Source organism: Prionailurus viverrinus, chromosome D4 (genome assembly GCF_022837055.1).
Source record: "Prionailurus viverrinus isolate Anna chromosome D4, UM_Priviv_1.0, whole genome shotgun sequence".
Lineage (NCBI taxonomy): Eukaryota > Metazoa > Chordata > Mammalia > Carnivora > Felidae > Prionailurus > Prionailurus viverrinus.
The window spans coordinates 29,698-52,113 of record NC_062573.1 but is presented as its reverse complement, the minus strand read 5'-3'; the positions used below and the strand labels follow the sequence as shown (position 1 = coordinate 52,113).

Below are 22,416 nucleotides of genomic sequence, written 5' to 3'. Positions count from 1 at the left end.
CTCTCTCTCTCTCAAAAATAAAGAAACATTTAAAAAAAATTATAAGAAAGACCCCAAACATTTATTTGGAGCACTGATGGAGCACCTCCTGTGTGCAGGGCCCCGTGCTGGGGATACAGCGGTGGGTGAGAACCACGAGACCCTCTTGTCTTGTTCTCGGGCCGTGTTCCAGACTCATCAGCAGAACGAGGGCTCTTAGAAAGGCTGTTTGCTCGTCTGGCCTCGCGGTGGTTCCCAGCTCTCCGCTCACCCCATCCCTGGCTGCCCCTCGGAGGAGGGTGGTGGGGCTCGGGTAGGGTGTCTGTGGCACGTCCTTTATCCCCTGGGTGGAGGCCTGTCCTTGGAGGCCGCAGGGAAAGGACAGCATTTTTAAGGGCCGGAGATACGGTCTCCCAGTGCCCAGCTTAGGACCTGGCGTGCTGGGTGGGAGGGGGACCGTGTCAGATGCAGGGGGGGCCCTGGAGGAGAAACCTGTCCGACAGGCGGTGCAGGGGTGGGTGTAGGTGAGGGGGGGTGTACAAGGTACACGAGGAATCCGATTTCAGCCAAGACACATTTGGGGCATCCAAGGGGGACCATCCACTGAGGTGGCTGGAATCTGGGGGTGAGCGATGATGGGTTGAACCCCCTCCCCCCCCAACCCTTTCCCCCCAACCCCCGGGACCTCCAGCAGCACCGGGACTTGGAGCCTGTTCCTTGGGGTTCTGGAACACACAGACCTCATTTTCCTCCCGCCACCTTCCCTGGAAGGAAAACACTCAGGGACTTGGTTGAACCTTGGAATTAATTTCATTCAAAGTGTAACCCCGGTGTCTGATCATGTGGGACTTTCATAATAAGATTACTTAATCACATGCTTACTCCGGGATAAGGGAGGCGCGGCCCGGGGCCTGGGGGAGAGCTCCAAGGCCCCCCCTCTGCTTCCCACACCTGCACAGCCCCCCTCCCCTGCAGGCAGGGTGGAATGGAGCCCCTTGGCGTTCCGGGCTGCCTCAGTTTCTCCGCCCGTCTCGGGAACGTGGACAAGGATGGCAAGAGGAAAGACGAAGCAGGAGACACAGATGACGGTGATCGCCCGGTAGGCGGGGCCTCGAAGGGCCTACGGTTTCTGTCCCGGCCGCCTGGTGCCTAACGCCTGCCGGGCAGGCCGGTGATGTAGATGAGGTGTGGCAATCCGTGCAGGATCCTGGCGTGGAGCTGGACACAGTGGGCGCCCCACGGGGTCTGCCGGCAGTGGTATTTGGGGTTCACACCTCCACCCCGATTGTGGTGAGATTTCAGGCCGATCGTGGTGCCTCGGTTCCCCTTCAGCAGAGGAGAGCGCGATGGGGCCCCCATTAGGCCCTGGGACGATCCCGATGGCCCGCAGAAGCCGGCTGGGGACAGAGTGTGACGGAGAAGCACGGATTCCTACTGGGACCTGCAGGGCGGCGCTAACATTCTCGCACGTTATAATGCGCTTTGAAGTAGATTAAACGCCTCCTCTATATCCCGGTACCTGGTCTCAGTTACGGAGGACGTGGTGGGGCGGATAATTTAATGACCCGGGCCCAGGGAAGGACCGTGACCGCCCAAGGCCACACGGCTAGTTGGACTAGAAACCACGTTTCCTCCCCGTCTCTCCTGCCAAGTGGGGCAGCGGGAAAGAGGGTGAGGGGAGGGTTCGCCTGCGTCTGGAGCCGGGCCACCTTCCTTGTCGCCGGTGGACGTGGCCTGGAGCTCCGGGAGCATCTCTGGCGCAGTACGGAGAAGTAGGCAAGATTGGAGCCCGGAGGTCTGATCTGGGATGCAGCTGTCACTCCGGACAGAGGCCTCGGGGCCATCTCTGCTTCCTGGGTTTCCTCTTCTCGTGTATCCAGCCGCTGCCTATGTCAATCCGCATCCCTCTCCATCCCCACAGCCACCACCCAGTGGATCATCACTGTCTCCCTTCTGGAAGCCTCCACAGAGGGGCCTGATTGTCTTACACACACAACAGAGCCTGTCATGCCCCAGCTTCAACTCCCAACGGCCTCCGTCCCCCTTCCCGCTTTCAGCCTGGGCTCCCCCAACCGGCACCGTCTGGAGCTGGCTGGACCCTCCAGGCCGCGGCGCCCCCCCCCCCCCACACCCCTGCTCACTGCACACCTGTCACACCAGCCTTTTGTCCAGCCTCCACCTCAGGGTTACGTGCTGGTGGTTCCACTACCAGAAATGCTTTTCCACGCGTTCCACGGGAGCATTTCCAAGGAGGCAGGGACCTGGGGAATCTTTGTGGCCATTGAGCATCCACCCCCTTGCACAGGCCCGACGGCGCAAGCTACTCGAATGATATATTTTGATAAAGATATGTACTCATCCATGATGTAGTGACCGCACTTGCTTCATGGGGTTGTACTAAGCACTCAGGAGAGCTAGGTGCACAGCCCCTGGCACCGAGTACAGGCTTAAAGGTGGTGCTCTTGTCACCCTCGCTGGCCTGGGAACTTCTGGACGCAAGGACTCAAGTCCTCAGTCCCCACCTCGCCTGGCACAACCCAGCAGTACATCTGCTGAATGCTTGCCTGGGAGATTTACAAGACAGAGAGACAGGGTTAGGGTCCTTGTGCTCAGCAATTGTTTTTGTTGCCTGGGAACCTCCCCGCCCCCCCACCCCCCACCCGCCAACGCCCTCAGAGGTGAGTGACTTGGGGGTGAAGAACAAGCATCGAATGACCCAGAAAACAGAACAGCTTCTGCTGCAGGCAGATGAGGAGGAGACCGGCTTGTGAGGGTTATTGGTTCTGTTGGGCCTCAGCTGGGGAAGGTGCTGGCTCCCTGTTTGGGCAGAATTAAGGTTTGTGAAGATTTCCCCGGTATCCATAACTTACAGAAGGAGTTTAACATCAGGAAGTGTTGACTTCTGCATTTTGACTCCAAAAGTCGGTTGAAGGTTGAGGGTAGATGGGATCCAGCAGCAGCTTGCCTAGAAGCTCTGGGGGTCTGGGGTTGGCTACAGAAGAGAAGGGGACCCTCAGCCCTTGAAGGATGCCCAGGGCAGGGTCTTTGTGGATGCTTGGGGTCAGAGCTATAGATCATTGGGGTCCAATCCAGTTCAAAGTTTAAATTTATGGCCGGCAATACCAACAGACAGACCTGTAGACTTAATGCAGTCCCTATCAAAATTCCAGTTGGCTTTTTTGGCCAAATTGACAAGCTCATCTGAAAATTTATCCATAAATGTGAAGGACCCAGAAAGCCAAATGATCTTGAAAAAGGAGAGCAAAATTGGAGAAGTCACACCTTCTGATTTTAATAGTTATTGCACGGCTACAAGAATCAAGACAGTATGGCAGTGGCATAAGGATAGACGATAGATCGATGGAATAGAATCGAGAGTCCGCAGGTCTCCCCATACGTTTATGCTCAATTGATTTTAGACATGGGGTATGAGACCATTCTATGGGGAAAGAGTAGCCTTTTCACCAAATGGTATGGACAACTGGATACCCACATCAAAAGAATGAAGTTGGATCCCTACCTCACACCATACACAAAAGTTAACTCAAAATGGACCATAGACTTAACTATAAGAGCTAAAACTATAAACTTCTCAGAATAAAATGTAGGAGTAAATCTTCATGACCCTATGAATTAGGCATAGGACACCAGAAGCACAGGGGCAAAAGAGTAGATAAATAGGACTTCACCAAAATTTAAAACTTTCTGCATCAAAGGACGCCAAGAAAGTGAAAAGACAGCCCAGAGAATGAGAGAAAAATTTTGTAAATCACGTATCTGATAAAGGACCTGTGTCCAGAATGTGTAGAGAGCTCTTCCAACAAAATAATAAAAGATAAATAATACGATTTAAACATGGGCAAAGGACGTGAATAGGCATTCTTCCAAGGAGGACATACGAATTACAATAAACACACAAAGAGATGCTCAACATCACTAGTCATCAAAACCACGAGCTGCTCCCTCACCCCCACGAGGATGACTGAAATAAAAAAGATGGGCGATAACAAGTGTTGGCAAGGAAGTGGACAAGTTGGAACCTTCGTGCATTGCTGGTGAGCTTGTGAACTGGAAACAGATAAATCTGGGATGTGCATATTCCAGAGGACTAACAGACTCCGTTTCTTCAATAAGTCAGTGACAAGAAAACACATTTTCTAAGAAAGTAACAGGATGTAACAACCGAATGCCACATGTTAGATCTTCCTTGGATCCGACTTCAAACCGATCGCCTGGAACCTGACATTGATGAGAGTATCAGGAGACTTCGATTATGCCCTGGGTAGGAGACGACGTCGTGGAGCTGCTCTTAATTTTGCCAGGTGTTTATATGAAAGCATGTCTGTGTACTTAGAGGGACGCTGAGCTGGGGCAGGATGAAAAGACATGTCCAGGACTGGCTTTAAATTAGCTTCGAGCAACAGCAACAAAATTGTTATCGAAAGGGGGTAGATAGAGCAGGTGTGGCAAAATCTCAGTAGTATTGAATCTGAATGATGGAGCAGGAGGACTTATCATACTCCTGTCTCCTTACTTTTGTGGGTGTTTGAAAATGTTCTTACGGGGCGCCTGGGTGGCGCAGTCGGTTAAGCGTCCGACTTCAGCCAGGTCACGATCTTGTGGTCTGTGAGTTCGAGCCCCGCGTCAGGCTCTGGGCTGATGGCTCGGAGCCTGGAGCCTGTTTCGGATTCTGTGTCTCCCTCTCTCTCTGCCCCTCCCCTGTTCATGCTCTGTCTCTCTCTGTCCCAAAAATAAATAAAACGTTGAAAAAAAATTAAAAAAAAATGTTCTTAGTGAAAACCTTTTTTTTTTTTTTTTTAAGATTTTGGTTTTTTATTAAAGTTTTTTTTCAACGTTTATTTCATTTTGAGAGCCAGAGCCAGAGTGCGAGCGGGGGAGGGACACAGAGAGAGGGAGACGCAGAATCCGAAGCAGGCTCCAGGCTCCGAGCTGTCGGCACAGAGCCCCACGCGGGGCTCGAACCCACGAACCGTGAGATCCTGACCTGAGCCGAAGTCGAATGCTTAACTGCCTGAGCCACCCCGGCGCTCCTAGATTTTATTTTGAAGTAATCTCTACACCCAACGGGGGGCTCAAACTCACGACCCCGAGATCAAGAGTAGCATGCTCTACGTACTGAGCCAACCAGGCTCCCCGAAAACCTCCTTGATGTATATGTATGTATGCAAAAGGCCTGCTTGGGTTGACTCAGACAAGCCCCTTCTCTGAAACTGGGTTTGCACATCTGGTAAAACAGGGGTGGTATCTGTCCCATTTTACAGATGAGGAGACTGAGGCTCAGAGAGCTGCCTCACGGCCAGCTCAGGAGGAGTCAGTATTAGAATCCCAACCCACCCGGCTCTCAATCTCTGGCTCTGTCTCCTTACTCCCGGTGGTTGTGGTGGCTGTAAGCCGCAGCTGTCACCTCTGGGGTGTGTGTGTGTGCGTGTGTGTGACCTCAGGGCCTCTCTGAGGCCGGCCTGAGGCCGTCCCAAGGTGGCGTCTGGGATGTCCTTCGAGTCAGCCGCTGCTCTCACACAGGCCCCTCAGTCCACTGTGCCCAGGTCACCCTCTGCCCCCCACTCCGGATGTCCAGGAGCCAGGCTTGGCGGCCCAGGCAGCCGGACAATGAGCCCTTTGGAGGCCCGGCCAGGGCCTGGGCCTTGGCTGTGGGCTGTGGCCGAGGCCACGACAGAAGGCCGCTTGTGGCTGGCCCCGGGCTGCGGCCAGAAATAGGTCCCGCTGGGCGCGAGCGCCTGTGGGCCCCCGCCCTGGGTTCGGCCTGGGAACGTGGGTATTTGTGGAGCTGAGGGGGAGGAGACCTTCATCAAGAAAGCAGGCCTATTTTGGGGCTTTTGGGAGGCGGGGAGGAAAACTGACCCCCACCCTTGGCTTCTACCTTAAGCTCATTCCTTTAGTGCAGGGGCAGGAGTCTAGGCTCCTGAGTCCCCCTGGGTTCAAATCCTGGCTCTGCCCCAGCTACCTGCGTGGCTGGTCACTTCCCTCCCCGAGCCTCGCTTTGCTCATCTGTATAATGGGGAGAAATCACGGCAAGTCCTTCATGGGATTGTAAGGATTCCAGGGGACGCCGGCCCATGGCCCGGGAGCAGTCTGTGCTCCTAACGCGCCTGTTGCTAAATCACTTCTGCCTCCCCTCCCCCCAAGCCAGGCTGCCCCCTCCTCCCCCCTCCCCCCGCCCCAGCCAGGCTGCCCGGTTATCCCAGGCTCTGGGCTTCTCCAGACCTCGTCCTCCAGTCATGCACCAGGGCCCTGCAGGCCTTTTGCTCTGAGCTGGCAGCGGGAGGGATTCCGGGCGCCCTTCCTGCACGTCTGTATCTGTCCCCCTTGGCCCAAGCTGGGTGATGGGGGCCGCTGAGGAGCTTCGCTGCGGCGCTTCGCAAGTTTAGGCCTGAGGTTCACAGACACAGACCCAGGTTCAAATCCACATTAATATGGGCAGCAGGGGGCCCTTGGACAGTGAGGGATGGGAGCGCGTATCTAGCTCTTCTGAAAGTCAGGGACCAGGTCTCCCCCCTCCCGCCCCCTGTGTGTCCTTGAAGCTATTTTTATGTGTTGCTGGAGAGCCAGAAGCACTGGGAGGTTTCCCGGGCGCTGCGGGTCTTGCCCAGGGGAGCATGCGCCATTCCCAGCAGACTGGTGGAGCCAGGCCAGATGCTTCACCGTGTGGGAGGGGTCCCGTGGCCCCTGGGAGCCTGGAGGTCATTACCAGGAGGTCCCAGCTGGTTGGCATAAAGGGGAAGAATAAGGATTTAGGAAGCCGTAACGAGGGTGCAATTGTCCTGGGGTCCTTGAGGCCTGCATGAACATCCAGAATGCTCATGAAGCTCACTATTTCATTCATTCATTCATTCATTCATTCATTTATTCATTCATCTACTCACCCCTTCACCCATCACTGACCTCTTCACTTATCACATATTTAACCACGATCTTCCAGGGGCTGGTGGGGGATCACCCCCAAGACACACCGAGCCCTGCCCCCGCGGAAGATTTGCTCACAAATCCGACTGCTTTCCTCTCTGGCTCAAAACCCTCCCCTAGCTCCCCAGTGCCCAATGGAGATGGTGCAATCTTTATACTGTGACAAGTCACAGGAACGTTCCCCACTCACCTAGGCCTCATAAAAGAGAATCTTGACCTTGCCTGTTCAGCTCTTCTCTCTGCCCTCTGCAGAGAGCTCTATCCTTCCAAGTCCGGTTCCAGGGAGAGGCAGGAGTGCAGAGCAGGGGGGGAAGGGGAGGGGCGTGCACTCCCTGCTGGGTCATCTCTGGACTGTTCTTTACGGTGGGGGGTGGGGGTGGGGGCTCTGTGAAGTGGGGAGATCAGAAAGGGAACAGAGAAGTCCCTGAGGCCGAGTTGAGCTGCCTAGAGAAATGCTGAGAGAGCAGAGAGAGGCCAGGAAAGTCATACTTGGAGGGCTGCAAGTGAGGGGTTCTGGAGTAAAACATGCTACGTTAGCCCTGGAGGAAGAGGTGATGGGATTGAGCAGCGTGGCCGAGGGGTAGCAGTTGGATCCCCCTTGATATTCTTTGTAAGAGAAAAAAATATTGGCCCCCCCCACGAATAACACGTGGCTGCTGTCTCAAGCTTCTTTGAATGAGACTCTGCAGGGCGAGGGCCACTTGGGTCCCAGGAGCTACTCGGGTTACATTTATATGATCCGTGATCGGCCTACCTTCTTAACTCTGGGGCTCATCTCTTCACGCTTTCCCTCCCCCAACTCCTCGTCCAAAGCCCACCCTGCAGCCCCATCTAGTTCCTTGACCCTCCCTCAGCCTTGCTGGGACTTCGGCAGGAGCCCACTCTCACCCCCACACCTGCGCTCTTTTGAAGTATGTGGCCTCCCGGGCTCTCTGTCCCCCTGCCTTGGTCACCGGATTGACATGCACAGACTACTTCCTCCTTGCTTCCCACAGTGGAAGGATTTTTTTTCTTTTTTTTTTTTTTTTTTTGGTGCAGTCTTAGAAGAACAAAAACTTGGCGTGCAGGTGAGTTTTACCCGTCTGTTTACAACACACAGATAAATAATCAGAATATCCAGGGAAGGAGGCTGCCTGGCCACTGTATTCTCTCTGGTTCGAAATAAAGCACAGTAATTAATACGTTAAAAACACCTACTGGACCCTTACTATGTCCCAGATACTCGATGGGGTGCGAGCGACAGGAATGTAGATAATAGAACTCATTCCAAACCCTAACCCAACCCCAACCCCAATCCTGACCCCAACACTAGCCCTAAATCTAACCCCAACCCAATCCTAGCCCAAACCCTGTACCAACTCTACCCTTAACCAAAAACCCAACCCAAACCCTAATTCTTAAAAAAAAATTTTTTTTTTAATATTTATTTTTGAGAGAGAGAGAGAGAGAGAGAGAGAGAGAAAGAGAGCACCAGCAGGGGAGGGGGAGAGACAGAGAGGGAGACACAGAATCGGAAGCAGGCTCCAGGCTCTGAGCTGTCAGCATAGAGCCCCATGCGGGGCTCGAACCCACGAACCGTGAGATCAGGACCTGGATCATGACCTGAGCCAAAGTCGGAGGCTCAACAACTGACTGAGCCACCCAGGTGTCCCCCGAACCCTAATCCTAATCTTCGTGTTACAAATCTTTCCATAAATGCGTCTCCTTTTCTGTCGTAGTCAGTGGAGTGTGCTGAGTAATAATGAAACTCATCTGATTCTGAATCATCTGGTGCCTTCAGACTGGAAAAGGCAGAAGGCAGGTGAGACCAGGTTGAACACTGGCCGAATCCAGGGGATGACTTTGAAAAACAAGGTATATTTTAATGTAAATCCCCATGAATTTATGTTGTGTCACCATCTCTTAGGGGACCGGCCTGACTAAGCCAGCACCTGCTGACCCCTCCCCCACCCCTCCCTCCGCACCTCCCCCCACTCCTTCCCCTCCCCAGTCACTGGCCTCTGGGTCACAGAGACCTTCTTCAGTGAATGCCTCAGCCCCCTCTGGCCTCAAGGCAGCACGCACTGTTCCCTTTGCCTGAAATACCTTTCCTCCCTTCTCATCAGGCTGACTCTTGCTCAGTCCTCAGGCCCCTCTGAAATGTCACTTCCTCAGGGAGGCCTGCCCTGCCTGCTCTCTCCCCCCAGACTCGTTTTTTATTGCCTTCATGCTTATGGCTCCTGCGCCTTTTTTTTTTTTTCAGGGCATTTATGGATATTTGTGGCCATGTGTTTATTTGCATGTTTCTTTCTTTCATGTCTGTCTCCCCAGCCAGACAGTGACCTCTTTCAGGGCAGGGACTGGGTTCGGCTCCCTGCTTACAGCCCCAGGACCTAGCACAGCACCTGGCCCACAGCACACCCACAGAAAGCTTTGTTGAATGAACGAATGAATGAATGCATGCATGCGTTTTCCACGGCTTCATAAAGGCAAAAGAAAGATTCCTGCTAATTGAAGCTCCTGGCTAGGGATGTGTGTCCTACGCCCCGGGGCTGAGCCTGGGGAAGCCAGGAGAGAGGGGCTGGGTCCCTCCCAGTGCAGTCTGCCATCCACTTCTGTCGAACTCTTCCAGGCTCACTTGGAAACAAACAGAGGATTTTTTTTTTTTTTTTTTCAGAATCCATTTCCTCATTTCAGATTCTCCACCACACTGAATGGGAGGTCGGCAGGTATCATCCTCCCTGTTTTACAAGATGCTTTTGCCCAGAGAGGTAAAAACACTTGTGTGGGTCACCCGGTTGGTCAGCAACGGTGCCAAAATCATTTCCTGGCCCCCAGCCCTTGGCAACGAACCTTCCTTTCTTTCTGCACCCCCCCCCTCCCCAATCTGGAGGTGCTCAGCTCTGCGCCAGCCTCCAGGGACTTGGCAGGCTGGCAGCTGCCAAGGGGACCCTGACAGACCCCAGGCTCATCTTTGCATTTGTTGACAGGCACGTTGGAGCCATTGCTGGAACCAGCCTTGGGCAAAGGAGTCAGAAGTCAGCACCCCAGGAGCCCCAAACAGAGAGGGTGGATTTTTTCACACCCAAATGGAGTCTTCCTTTCTGGAGGCTCAGGAGAGAAGGACCTCACTACGGGTCACTGCTGTTTGTTGAGCACACGCTGGTGCCACGCTGGGCGAATTGCTTGTTATCTCTGTACAGGTTTACGATCACTCAGCGGACCGGACGAAGAAACTGGCACAGAAAGGTTCAGTCACTTGAGCAAGGCACCCAGCTAGCTAGCTAGCTAGTTAAGTGTTGCTGGTAGGATCTGAACCCAGATCTACTGACGTATAGACTCTTAACCTTATACTTCAAGGCAAAGAAAATCCCAGGGGTGCCGAGGAGACGCTGTCGAGATGTCCCCGAAACCGCGCGGCACAGAGAAGCCCACCGACAACCCCGGGTGGGCGTCTCGCGCACTTCGGACCTCCGGGGGCGGGGCGGGGGCGACCCGGGCCCCGCCCTCATTTCCCGTCGCCTCGGCCCCGCCCCGCGCCCCGCCCCGCGCCCCGCCCCGCCCGCTCCGGCCGCGCTCGGCTCCGCCCCCGCGGGCAGCGCGGGCTTCCCATTGGCCGCCGTTTCCATGGTTACGCGGGGCCGGTGGCGCTGCAGACTTCCCGACACGTGTCCCCCGGAGCCGCCCGGAATTTGACAGGGGACCATGTGCGCGGCAGCGCGGGAGCCAGACAAAGGGCCGGGGGAGGCGGGGAACGAAGCCGGCGGAGAGGCCGGGTGGCCGGGCAGGGATGAGCCGCCTGCTTCTCCCGCGAGCTGGAGCAGTCCCCCACCTCCTGCCTTTTTTTTTGTATTTTGAAGGAAAGAAAAAATAAACAAGAATTGCTGTGGAAAGCGAGGAGGGAGACGTTTCCAGCCAGTCCCACCTGCTCTCCCTCCTCCAGGGAAAACTGGGTACGCAGGCATCATTTCCGCCCTGAGGCCCCACCGTGTCATTCCTTACCCCACCCGGCCCCCGGGCTTGTCACCGCTCCCTGACCTCAGTCCTTGAGGTTTAAATCCTCTTTCTCTGGCTTGTTTAGGAAGCGGAAGCTTAACAGTGCGGTTGTTTTGATGCTGCAGAAATGCGACCCAAGGAATTGTGGGGGATCTTGCTACCCCCGTTCATCCTACAACAGCGACCTCACTCCAGTAGCGACCATGTAAGGACGCTTGCCCCGCAATTTTTCCCTGGGTCCCTGGGCTCTGTGCCCAGCGAGGGCCTGGGCTGGGCTGCTCAGGTCAGGGCAGTAGACAGACTCCTGTCCCCATGTGTTTGTTGTCCTGTGGCCTCTTGTGGTTGATGGTATTGCCATCTTCTCAGTCCCCAAGCCAGATGTCCCCTCTCCCAGCCCCCACGCCATCACCAGCTGAACCTATGACTGCCGTGATGCCTCACCACAAACTTAATGGCTTGAAACAACACAAATCTACTCTCTTACAGTTTTATGGGTCAGAAGTCTGACACAGGTCTCCCTGGGTTAAATCCAAGGCGGCGGTGGGCAGGGCTGTGTTCCTTCTGGAGCTGGAGGGGAAGAAGCCTTTCCTTGTATTTCCAGGTGTCGAGGCTGCCCGTGTGGCTTGGCTGGAGGCTCCCTTTCATCTGCAAAGCCAGGAGAGGCCCACTGAGCCTTTCCTCATCCTGGACACCAACTCTTCTTCCCTCTTCCATTATTTAAGAATGCTTATGATTACCATCGCCACCCGGATAATCCAGAATAATCTCTCCATCCCCAAGTTAGCTGGTTAGCCATCTTTTTTTTTTAATTATTATTATTTTTTAACGTTTATTTATTTTTGAGACAGAGACAGAGCATGAACAGGGGAGGGGCAGAGAGAGAAGGAAACACAGAATCTGAAGCAGGCTCCAGGCTCTGAGCTGTCAGTACAGAGCCTGACGCGGGGCCCGAACTCACAGACCATGAGCTCGTGACCTGGGCCGAAGTCGGACACCCAACCGACTGAGCCACCCAGGCGCCCCCAGGGTCCCTTTATTGTCCTTCCCCGGAAGCTGAATGTGCTCATCCCTGACCACCTTGGCTCAAGAGACCTGTGTCTGCCTCCCCATGTGCCCCCACCCCTGCCCCCCACCGCAAGCCCTCGAAGGTGACATCTGGCTAGCTACTTTGGCCACACTGCCCAGCATGGGATCGCCCAGTGACTTGGTTCCGGGGGGGTCGGTGAGGAGACCATCTGGGCTGTTCTGGGAAGCAGAGGAAAGGTTGGATAGAAAAGCCCTTTCCCTCCGGTGCACAAGGACCTTTGCCCTGCTTCTGGCGGGTGGAATGGAATAAAATTAACAGCAACAACAGTGGGGGCCACCCTGTCCTCCGCTTCGTATTGTACCACCGCCTCGTGAACCGATTCTCACCACAGCCTTGGGAGATACCACCCGTCCTCTGCGCCCTCTTTTATAGATGCAGACCCTCAGGCCCTCGAGGTTAACCATGAACGGGCTTCCGGAGGGACCCTGGGCCAGGAGGGTGTCCCGGCTTCTGTGTGGAAGGGTGGTGGTCATCTGTCCGTTCCTTCATTCAGTGGAGGGGCGGCCCCTCCTCGGGCGGGGGGGGGGGGGCTGTGGCTGGCCCGGCTTTGGGGGTTGGCCTTGGGGGTTGGCCTCCGGGGTTGGCCGGCCCCCTCGGAAGCGGAAGCTTCCGGGATGCGCTGTCCTTGTTGTTTGCTGGCCTGTTGACATCTTCTCCTCTCCCCGCCCTGTCCCACCAGGATGTGCCGGCAGGAGGTTCCTCTTCAAGAGTAAGGGAGGGGCCCGGGGAAGCTAGCGGTCACCAGGGACAGCACTTCCGCTTCCGTTGGGGGAGATGAGAAAGTTCTGGAGCCGGATGGTGATGTCGGCTGGACAATGGTGTGAATGTACTTGATGCCCTGAGCTGTCCGCTTCAAAGCGGCTCAAAGGTGAACTTTTTATGCGACGTGTATTTGACGGCAATAAGAGGCGTTTGCTGACTTTTTGAACGCCAGCTGCCCCCTGCACACTTGACATTGCTCAAGGCTCCCGGGGGGCCGCACGCGTCCTCATTTCTCTGTGGGAACGACGTCCAGGAGGGTGGCAGCCACCCCCTCGGCAGATGAAGAGACTGAGGCATGGAGGCCGGAAGTGGTGACTCTGCATTTCAACCCGATATGCCTCTAGGGGGAAGGTGCAGTGTGGCCCGGGGTTAGGTGTTCGGGCTCAAAACGGGTCTGCCCTTCACTGTCGCACGGCCTTGGGCTTCCCGCTGCTGGCTTTCCTCTTCAGACAACTGGGGACAATGACAGTGTCCTCTCCGGTCCAGCGACAGCATTTGGCGAGATGGTATTGGAAGGATTTAGCACGATAGCTTGGCCACCATCAAAAATCAGATCCCCTCCGGAGTCGGCTGATGCTCCCTCTTGGTGCTACGGTGGACGGTGGGCATCCCCTTCACCTTGACAATGGTAGGAACCAGCTAGGAAGCCTCCATTTGACAGATGGAGACACTGAGGCTTGAAGCTGTGCCCAGGGTGCCGTGGGGGGGGGGGGGAGGGGTGGCCCCAGGCTGAGATTGAGAAAGGCGTGTGCAATGGGTCTGGGGAGGGACAAGGATTAGGCCGGGGAGTGAACACGGGGGGGTGGGGAGGGTGGCTCACAGCTCATCCACTTTTAAGCGCACAGGCTCGTCCCGGGAGTGGGGGGGGGGGTGGGGGGGGGAGGGTGGGGGGGAATCTAAACTCAGCTCCAAGCGGGAAAAGGAACCCTCTTCTCCTCCATCTCATCCAGCCCCCTTCTGGACTTATGGGGGAGGGCTGGAGGGCTGGAGGTGGTCTAGGATAAAGGTGACGTTTATTTCAGCACCGCCTTGGCGGGAGGACGGTGAGGGACAATTCACGCGCATAGCTGGATGAAGAGTGTCCAGCAGAGGAAAGAGTAAGTGCACAGGCTCCTGGGGGCCCCTGAGGGACAGCAAAGGGGGCCCTGTGGCCAGAGTCGGGGTGAGCAATGACTTCAGGAGACTGAGGACAGAGGTCGGGCGCCGCGGCGGGGGGGGGGCGGGGGCGTCAGCCACTTGGGGACTTTGGCTTTTGCCAGGAGAGAGGTGGGAAGCCCCTGGAGGATTTTGAGCAGAACGTAATCTGATTTACATTTTAAACCGCCCCCCCCACCGCCCCCCAGCTGCTGAGCTGGGAGTAGCGAGGACAAGGACCCAGGATGAGGACGAGGTTGGCAGGGGGAAGGTGGCATCTTTGGATGGGGGCCTTTGAGAAAAGGCGGAGTCAGGAATGACTCCAGAGGCTCTGGCCAGGGTCACTTGCCGGAGAAGGAGCCTCTAGCTAAGGAAGCACCACAGGTTCTGGGAGGGGAAGAAGAGAAGTTGGTTTCAGTTACCTCGGAAATGCCGTTTGGACGACCAGGTGGCCATGAGCGAGCTGAGTCTGGGGTCCTCGGGGAGGGCTGGGTGGGGTGTGAACATGGGACCCGGGATATAAAGGGACGAGACTGGCCCAGACCAAGGAGGACGTGAGGGAGAAAGGAGGGGCCTGTGTGGCTTTCTCAGGACCGCAGGACCAAAATATCGCAAAGCCAGCGGCGGGACACGGTAGAAATGTATTCTGTCACAGTTCGCGAGTGTACAAATCTGAGATCAGGGTCCCAGCAGTGTCGTGAGGGACTGAGACTCTGGCTGGCCCCCTTCCTTGCGCCTCCCGAGCTTCTGCTGGGGGCTGGAGATCCTTGGCTTGCCCCTGGAGTCATGTGGCATCCTCCCTGTGGGTCTCTGTCCTCCTCTTATAAGGACACCGGTCATATTGGGTAAGGGCCCCTCCTAGTCACGTAAGACCTCATCTCAACTAATCACATCTGAAAAGACCTGATTTCCAAGTAAGTTCACATTCTGAAGTACTGGGGATAGGACTTCAATATTCCTTCCTTCCTTCCTTCCTTCCAGAAAGAGAAAGGGTGAGTTGGGGAGAGGGAGAGGGGCAGAGAGAGAGAGAGAGAGAGAGAGAGAGAATCTTAAGCAGGCTCCACACTCAGCACAGAGCCCCATGCAGGGCTTGATCCCACGACCCTGGGATCATGACCTGAGCCCAAATCAAGAATCACATGCTCACCTGACTGAGCCACCCAGGCATCCCTTCAATATATCTTTTTAAAACACACTGTATTAAAATTTTTCTTAGTTGACATATTTTTAAATGTTCATCTATTTGAGAGCGAGCGAGAGAGCAGGATAGGGGCAGAGAGAGAGGGAGAGAGAGAGAATCCCCAGGCGGGCTCCTTGCTGTCAGCACCGAGCCTGACTCTGGCCTCGATCTCACAGCCTTGAGATCATAACGATGAGATCATGACCTGAGCCGAAGTCCAGGGTTGGATGCCTAACCGATCGAGCCACCCAGACAGCCCGTAGAAGATCTTGTGAAAATATTGTGGAAAAATACGCAAGATGTAAAATTTACCATTCTAATCACCTTTGACCATACACTTCCCTGGGGATTAAACACAGTCACTTAAAAAAAATTTTTTTTCAACGTTTATTTATTTTTGGTTCAGAGAGAGACAGAGCATGAACGGGGGAGGGGCAGAGAGAGAGGGAGACACAGAATCCGAAACAGGCTCCAGGCTCTGAGCCATCAGCCCAGAGCCTGACGCGGGGCTCGAACTCACGGACCACGAGATCGTGACCCGGCTGAAGTCGGACGCTTAACCGACTGCGCCACCCAGGCGCCCCAAAACACAGTCACTTTAGACGCAGTCACATTTTTATGCAATTGTCCCCACATCCACTCATAGAACTTTTTCATTTTGCAAAATGAATCTGTACCCGTTAAACACGAACTCCGCCATTAAACATTTCTCTCCCTCTTCCCAGCTCCCGGCAGGTGCCCGAGGCAGGGTGGGCATCTCTAGAAGGAGGAGGGGGCAGCGGGAGTGGCGGGGGAGGGGCAGATGTTGGGGGGAAGTTCCTGGATCTTTTCTTGTTTCTGTCCTGCGGACAAGGTGGGTCATCGGGTGAGAGAGTCAGGGGGAGACAGCTGATGGTCTGGGGGGTGAGGAGAAGGCACAGGACAGTGACCTAGGAGAGGGGTGAGTGGGTGGACCCAGGCAAGGAAGCACGAGAGAGAGAGAGAGAGAGAGAGAGAGAGAGAGAGAGAATCCCAAGCAGGGTCCGTGCTGTCAGCCCAGAGCCAGATTCAGGGCTCAAACCCATGAACCATAAGACCTGAACCTAGATCAAGAGTTGGACGCTTATCCGACTGAGCGACCCAGGCGCCCCTGTTTCCTCAATGATTAAAGGTCCCCCCCCCCCTGTAAAAGTGCTAAATGTTTACTTTACAAGATTTGAAAAATTCCAAGCCACATCATAAGAAAAAAAATTTAAATGCCTTTAAATTTCACCACCCAGAAATAATTACTGTTAAAATGTGATGATCTCTTTGCAGCACGTTTTTCAATGTGTATTGACTGCTGTGGGTTTACTGTGTTCAGCAAATCCTACTTCCCTTCTCTTCCGGGCGCCCGACTAGACTACATTTCCCAGCCGCCCCTGCAGGTAGGGGGGCACGTGATAGAGTCTGACCGATGGAAGGTGGGAGGAAGTGACATCACCCGCTTCTGGATCAGGCCCGTAAAATCTTTTGATCCCCCGGGGCCGTCTCTCCTCCCGCAGCTCAGGGGACTTAGCGAAGGACTCCAAGACCCTAGGGGGCATCCAAGCCAGTAGTTGGGATGCGCCTGCGTTCCTGAATGACCCCGGTAGAGCAGAGACCCCACCTCCCCATGATAGTTCCAGGAAGATGAGATGGCCCTTTGTCGTGTTAAGTCATTGAACTCTGGGAGTTGTCTGTTAAAGCAGTCAGCCTGGTGCAGTAACGTCACATAAACACTGGAGTCATGCTGGGATACGTTTTTAGGCTTATTATTATTATTATATTATTATTACTACCCCTGCTTAGCATTTATCGTAACCTTCTCCAATATTATTAAACAATCGTAGCACGATTTTATTTATTTACTTACTTATGTATAAATGTTTATTTATTTATTTTGAGACAGTGAGAGCGAGCCTTCATGCACGAGCAGGGGAGGGGCAGAGAGAGAGAGAGAGAGAGAGGGAGGGAGGGAGCGTCCCAAGCCGGCTCCACGCTGTCAGCGCAGAGCCCAACTCGGGGCTCGAACCCATGAACCGTGAGATCCTGACCGGAGGCAAAATCAAGAGCCGGGCGCTTAACCGACGGAGCCACCCAGGCGCCCCCTCTTAGCACGAGTTTAACGGCCGCCTGTTACAATTACATATTTTCCCGGTGCCATATGGTCGGATATTTAGGTTGCTTCCAACGTTTTGCTTTTTCATAAGTCATGCCCCAGCAAACACCCTCGTGGCAAATCAGGTCACCCCATCTGGAGGCGCACCGATTCCCACCCCCCACCCCCCGCCTCAGTTTCCTGCCTCTGAGCCTGTCCTCCGCCCCGTGCTTAAAGAGGTGCCCCAATTCCGCAGGGACTGTTTATAAAAAGGAGAGTAGTGGGATGAAAAAGGACGTTCTGGGACCCAGGTGTGGGAGAAACCTTGCTCTTCCTCTCAGTGACCGCCGCGTGCCCTCGCGCCCCCTTTCCTGCCGCTGTCATGGTCGTGGAGGAGGTGGGGGTCACAGGACCGAAGGTCGGCAGACATCCGGTCAGCTCGAAGCCCCAACACCTTGTGAGGCTGGCTCCTCTGCAGGCAGGGGGTCTCTCTCATCCCGTTGCGGATGGTGCCTGGCTGTGTGGAACGGTTCACGCGGTCTCTAAGGGACTTGGGAAGGAGTGACGTGTCCCACGTGCTGTCCCCGCGCCTGCGCAGGCGGGGCAGTTTGGGGCGCGCTGCTCTGGGGGCATCGCGTGGGCGTTCGCCGAGGTCCACTGCGGACTTTGTGCCGCACTTCTCACGTCGGGGTCCAGCATCCTTCCCCCTGTATTGGGTTCCTGGGGGTGGTACCGTAACAAACAAGAGTGCCCGAGCTGGGTGGCTCAGAACAACAGAAATCTGTTCCGCGTCTGGAGTCTAGAAGTCTGAGATCAAGGTATTGCCAGTGTGACGCTTTCTCTGAGGACCCTGAGAGGGGGGCGGGGGCGGGGTGGGTGGGGGAATCCTTCCTTGCTTCTAAAGCTTCTGGTGGCCCCAGGCTTGTAGATGGATCGCTCCGGTCTCTGCCCGTGACCTCTCCTCTACGCATGGGTGGGATGGTTAGGACTTCAACGTATCTTTTGGGGGGGGATGTAATTCAATCCACAATGCCCTCGGTGGGTCCTTTCGGATCCTGGGCTTCCTCCATTCAGCTGCGGTGACAGTCTCTGCGACACTGTGCTCAGTCCCCTCTGCTTGGGGACCCTTAGCCATTTCTGCTTTGCTGCAGCCTTACCGTGTGGGATGCAGTGTCAGGGCCAACGTGGACACCTCCTGGGGGGCCCAGGCACCATCTTGGATGTCCCCACATCCCCTAAACCTGTCTGAATCGTTCTGCTCTGGGGCCCTCAGGCTCGCCATTCCTCCTCAGGTCCAGTGTCTTCCACACCCCTGCAGGACTCCCCTCCTGTTGGGCCCCCTTCTCCCCCTTCTCTGTGCTACAGATGTTACCCACCGTCCCTTCGTGGGGCAAAACCCTCGTGGTTTAAGTTTCATGGTGGTGGCGATGCTAGAGAGAGACAAAACTATTGACTCAAAGAGAGAACGCAGCAGGAAACGTTTCAAAGATTCTACGCCTGTTAAAATGTCTTTGATGTTAAAGCCCTATTTGCCTTGACCTTTGAAAGTCTAAACAGATCGGAAACCCTGACCTGCCAGTCTGTCTGCTCCTTCTACTTCCCCTTCCATTCCCTCGATGCCCCCGGGCCCTTGTTTTCTTTGGCTGGGACTCTTTCCTCCCACCTCGTTGCTGGGACAATTCCTACTCATGCGTTGGGTGGCAGAATTCGTTGGGGGAAGCTGTCCCCGATGCCCAGACGCATATTGCCCTCCCCACCAACGGGCTGCTGGCACCCACCGCTCTTGTGGCTGTGTGTGTCACATCTATGACCCTCAGTGGCCACAGGTCCATGAGGACAGGAGCCACACCTGTATTGTTCCTATGTCCCCTCTGTTGGCACTTGGTAGGAGCTGATTAAATGTTGAATAAAAGAACAGAAGCCCTGGTAAGTGACCCAACATTTGGTATTGGGTTGAGTGTATGAACTTGCCTACAGAAATCACAGTTGCATGTGACTGATGCCTTCCCAAGCTCTGCTTTTTGGGAGACCACCATTGCTGGGTGACGATGCAGTTGTGTGTTGGGGAGGGGAGGTTTCAGCTGGTCTGTAATTTCCTGGGACTTCCCTCTTCCCTCTTCAGTTGGCCACCTACCCTCCAAGGCCCAGGCTGACTCCAAGTTGGGTGAGTCCTCCTGTGTGTGCTACTGTAGCCCTCGTGGCTTAGCTGATTTCTCCATTTTCCATTTGTTCTCCAGTTTCTCCACTCAGTGGTGAGTTACGGTCACGCGTCCAGTCTTAGAGCAGCTTGGAGCTTGGCCACTATTTGAGCCAGTGCAGAGTAGGTGTTCAAAGCCATGGATTTGGGGGTCATGAACTACTGGGACCTCACCAAAATAAAAAGCTTCTGCACAATGAAGGAAACAATCAGCAAAACTACAAGGCAACCGACAGAATGGGAGAAGATATTTGCAAACGACAGAGCAGATAAAGGGTTAGTATCCAAAATCTGTAAAGGACTTCTCAAACTCAACACCCAAAACCAAATAATCCAGTGAAGAAATGGGCAAAAGACATGAACAGACACTTCTCCAAAGAAGACATCCAGATGGCTAACCGACACATGAAAAAATGCTCAACATCACTCATCCTCAGGGAAAAAGAAATCAAAACCACAATGAGATGTCACCTCACCCCTGTCAGAATGGCGAACACTAACAACTCAGGCAGCAACAGATGTTGGCGAGGATGTGGAGAAAGAAGATCTCTTCCGCACTGCTGGTGGGAATGCGAGCCGGTGCAGCCACTCTGGAAAACAGTATGGAGGTTCCTCAAAAAACTAAAAAGAGAGCTGCCCTACGACCCGGCAATGGCACTACTAGGCATTTATCCAAGGGATACAGGTGTGCTGTTTCGAAGGGACACATGCACCCCCGTGTTTATAGCAGCACTATCGACAACAGCCAAAGTACGGAAAGAGCCCAAATGGCCATCGATGGATGAATGGATAAAGAAGATGTGGTCTGTATAGATACAATGGAGTATTACTCGGCCATCAAAAAGAACGAAATCGTGCCGTTTGCAACTACGTGGATGGAACTGGAGGGTATTATGCTAAGTGAAATTAGAGAGTCAGAGAAAGACAAAAATCGTATGACGTCCCTCACATGAGGACTTTAAGAGACAAAACAGACGAACATAAGGGAAGGGAAACAAAAATGATATAAAAACAGGGAAGGGGACAACACAGAAGAGACTCGTAAATATGGAGAACAAACTGAGGGTGACGGGAGGGGTGGTGGGAGGGGGGATGGGCTCAATGGGGGAGGGGCACTAAGGAATCTATTCCTGAAATCACTGTTGCGCTATATGCTAATTTGTAGGTAAATTTAAAAATTTGAAATTAAAAAACCAAGCAATGGATTTGGTATCAAACAGTTCCCAGCGCGGGCCTGGTACACAGTAGATGCTCAATAAATGCTGTGGGCTTATGGGAAACAGATTGGAGTGGGAGTCACAGCCCTGCCACTTATTGGCGCTGAGACCTTGGGCAAGTTACTTAAATTCTGAGCCTCAATCTCCTCGTCTATAAACTGGGGCGACCATGTGCCCACCTGACCAGGTTCACTGAGACAAAGGGCTTGCTTGGTGGGGGCTGGGCCCGCGTGAGGGCTCACGGCAGTCAGAACTGACGGCGGTGGGATGCTCCCAGTAGCGTCATCTCTTCTCTTCCGGTCTAAGAATCCCTTTCGTGGCTTCCCCACCTCCATTTCTTTCCCTCCGGCCATCCTGTCCCTCACCCTAGGGTTCATCAGTCTTCTTCTTTGTGGTCCCTTTGCTTCTGGCTCAGAGCCCTGCAGGGGCTCCTTATCACTTCTTGAGTGACATCCAGGTCCCTCCCCGAGCACCTGAGGCTCTCCGAGGTCGGCCTCACCCAGTGGCATTTCCAGCCTCGCCTCTGACCACACTCCTGTTCATCGGCCAAACAAGTCACTTGCTGTTTCTGTCCCCAGGCTCCCTGGAGGCCAGGGAGGCCGCTCGGGCTGTCCCTTTCCACCTGGGATCCCCTTGCCTCACCAAATGAGGCAATGTTTGCCAACGACCTTTGACAACACATGGCTACTATCAAAAAAACCCAAACAAACAGAAGAGGGGTGCCGGGCTGGCTCAGTCAGTAGAGCGCGCGACTCCTGATCTTGGGGTTGTGAGTTTGAGCCCCATGTTGTATGTAGACATTGTTTAAAAATACAATCTTATAGGGGTGCCTGGGTGGCTCAGTCCGTTGAGCGTCCGACTCCGGCTCAGGTCATGATCTCACGGTCCGTGAGTTCGAGCCCCGTGTCGGGCTCTGTGCTGACAGGTCAGAGCCTGGAGCTGCTTTGGATTCCGTGTCTCCCCCGCTCTCTGCCCCTCCTCCGCTCACGCTCTGTCTCTCCAAACGGAGCAAATCTTAAAAATTAAAAAAAAAAAAACAACTAAAAAAATTTTTCCAGAAACACACAAACAACCAAGAAGAGATGTGTGTGCACCCATCATTCACAATTGCCAAAAGGTGGGAACAGCCCAAGTGTCCGTCGATGGATGGATCGACCCAATGTACCATCCGTACCTGGAATATTATTCAGCCTCAGAAAGGAAGGAAATTCTGGCACCTGCTACCACACAGAGGAGTTCATAGACATAAAAATAGAAGGGTGGGTGCCAGGGGGAGGGGGAGGGGCGCTAGTGTGTTTCATGGAGGCAGAGACCCATTTGGGAAAGACGAGAGGAGTTGGAGAGATCGGCTGCACAACGCTGTGACTGCACTCGACACGACTGAGCTATACCCTTAAAATTGTTTTTTTTTTGAAGTTTATTTCTTTATTTTGAGAGACACCGAGAGAGCACACGTGCAAGCGAGCGGGGGGAGGAGCAGAGAGGGAGAGAGAGAATCTCAAGCAGGCTCCGCCCCGTCGGCACAGAGCCCCACGCGGGGCTCAAACCCGTGAAACCGTGAGATCACGACCTATGCCAAAATCAAGGGTCGGTTGCTTAACCGACGGAGTCGCCCAGGCGCCCCCAACCACTAAAAACGGTGACAATGCGGGATTAAGAGGTACAAACTTCTAGTTATTAAACAAACAAATAAATTACTAAGTAAATAAGAAGGCTAAGTGGGTGAATTTCGTGCTAGGTGTATTTACACACACACGCGCACACAGGCGAGCAGACTTTGACCGTTGTCTTTGCCACGGCCATCTAGATGTCCTTGCTCTGCGGGACAGAAGATGGTCTGCATCG

The 22,416-nt window shown here is 54.3% G+C and overlaps 1 long non-coding RNA gene across 3 annotated transcripts; it reads left to right on the top strand.

The window, feature by feature from the left end:
* The first annotated feature begins 8,642 nt into the window (after positions 1 to 8,642).
* Positions 8,643 to 19,579, top strand: LOC125149836 (uncharacterized). Of its 3 annotated transcripts, none has more exons than XR_007146083.1 (8): positions 8,643 to 8,775; positions 9,578 to 9,671; positions 9,891 to 10,853; positions 10,982 to 11,101; positions 11,498 to 11,683; positions 12,663 to 13,373; positions 13,768 to 13,842; positions 19,395 to 19,579. It is a non-coding gene; the product is annotated as an uncharacterized LOC125149836 (long non-coding RNA). The 3 variants fall into 3 exon arrangements; XR_007146085.1 differs by having other exon boundaries at positions 8,647 to 8,722; XR_007146084.1 differs by lacking the exon at positions 13,768 to 13,842.
* The last annotated feature ends 2,837 nt before the right edge of the window (positions 19,580 to 22,416 follow it).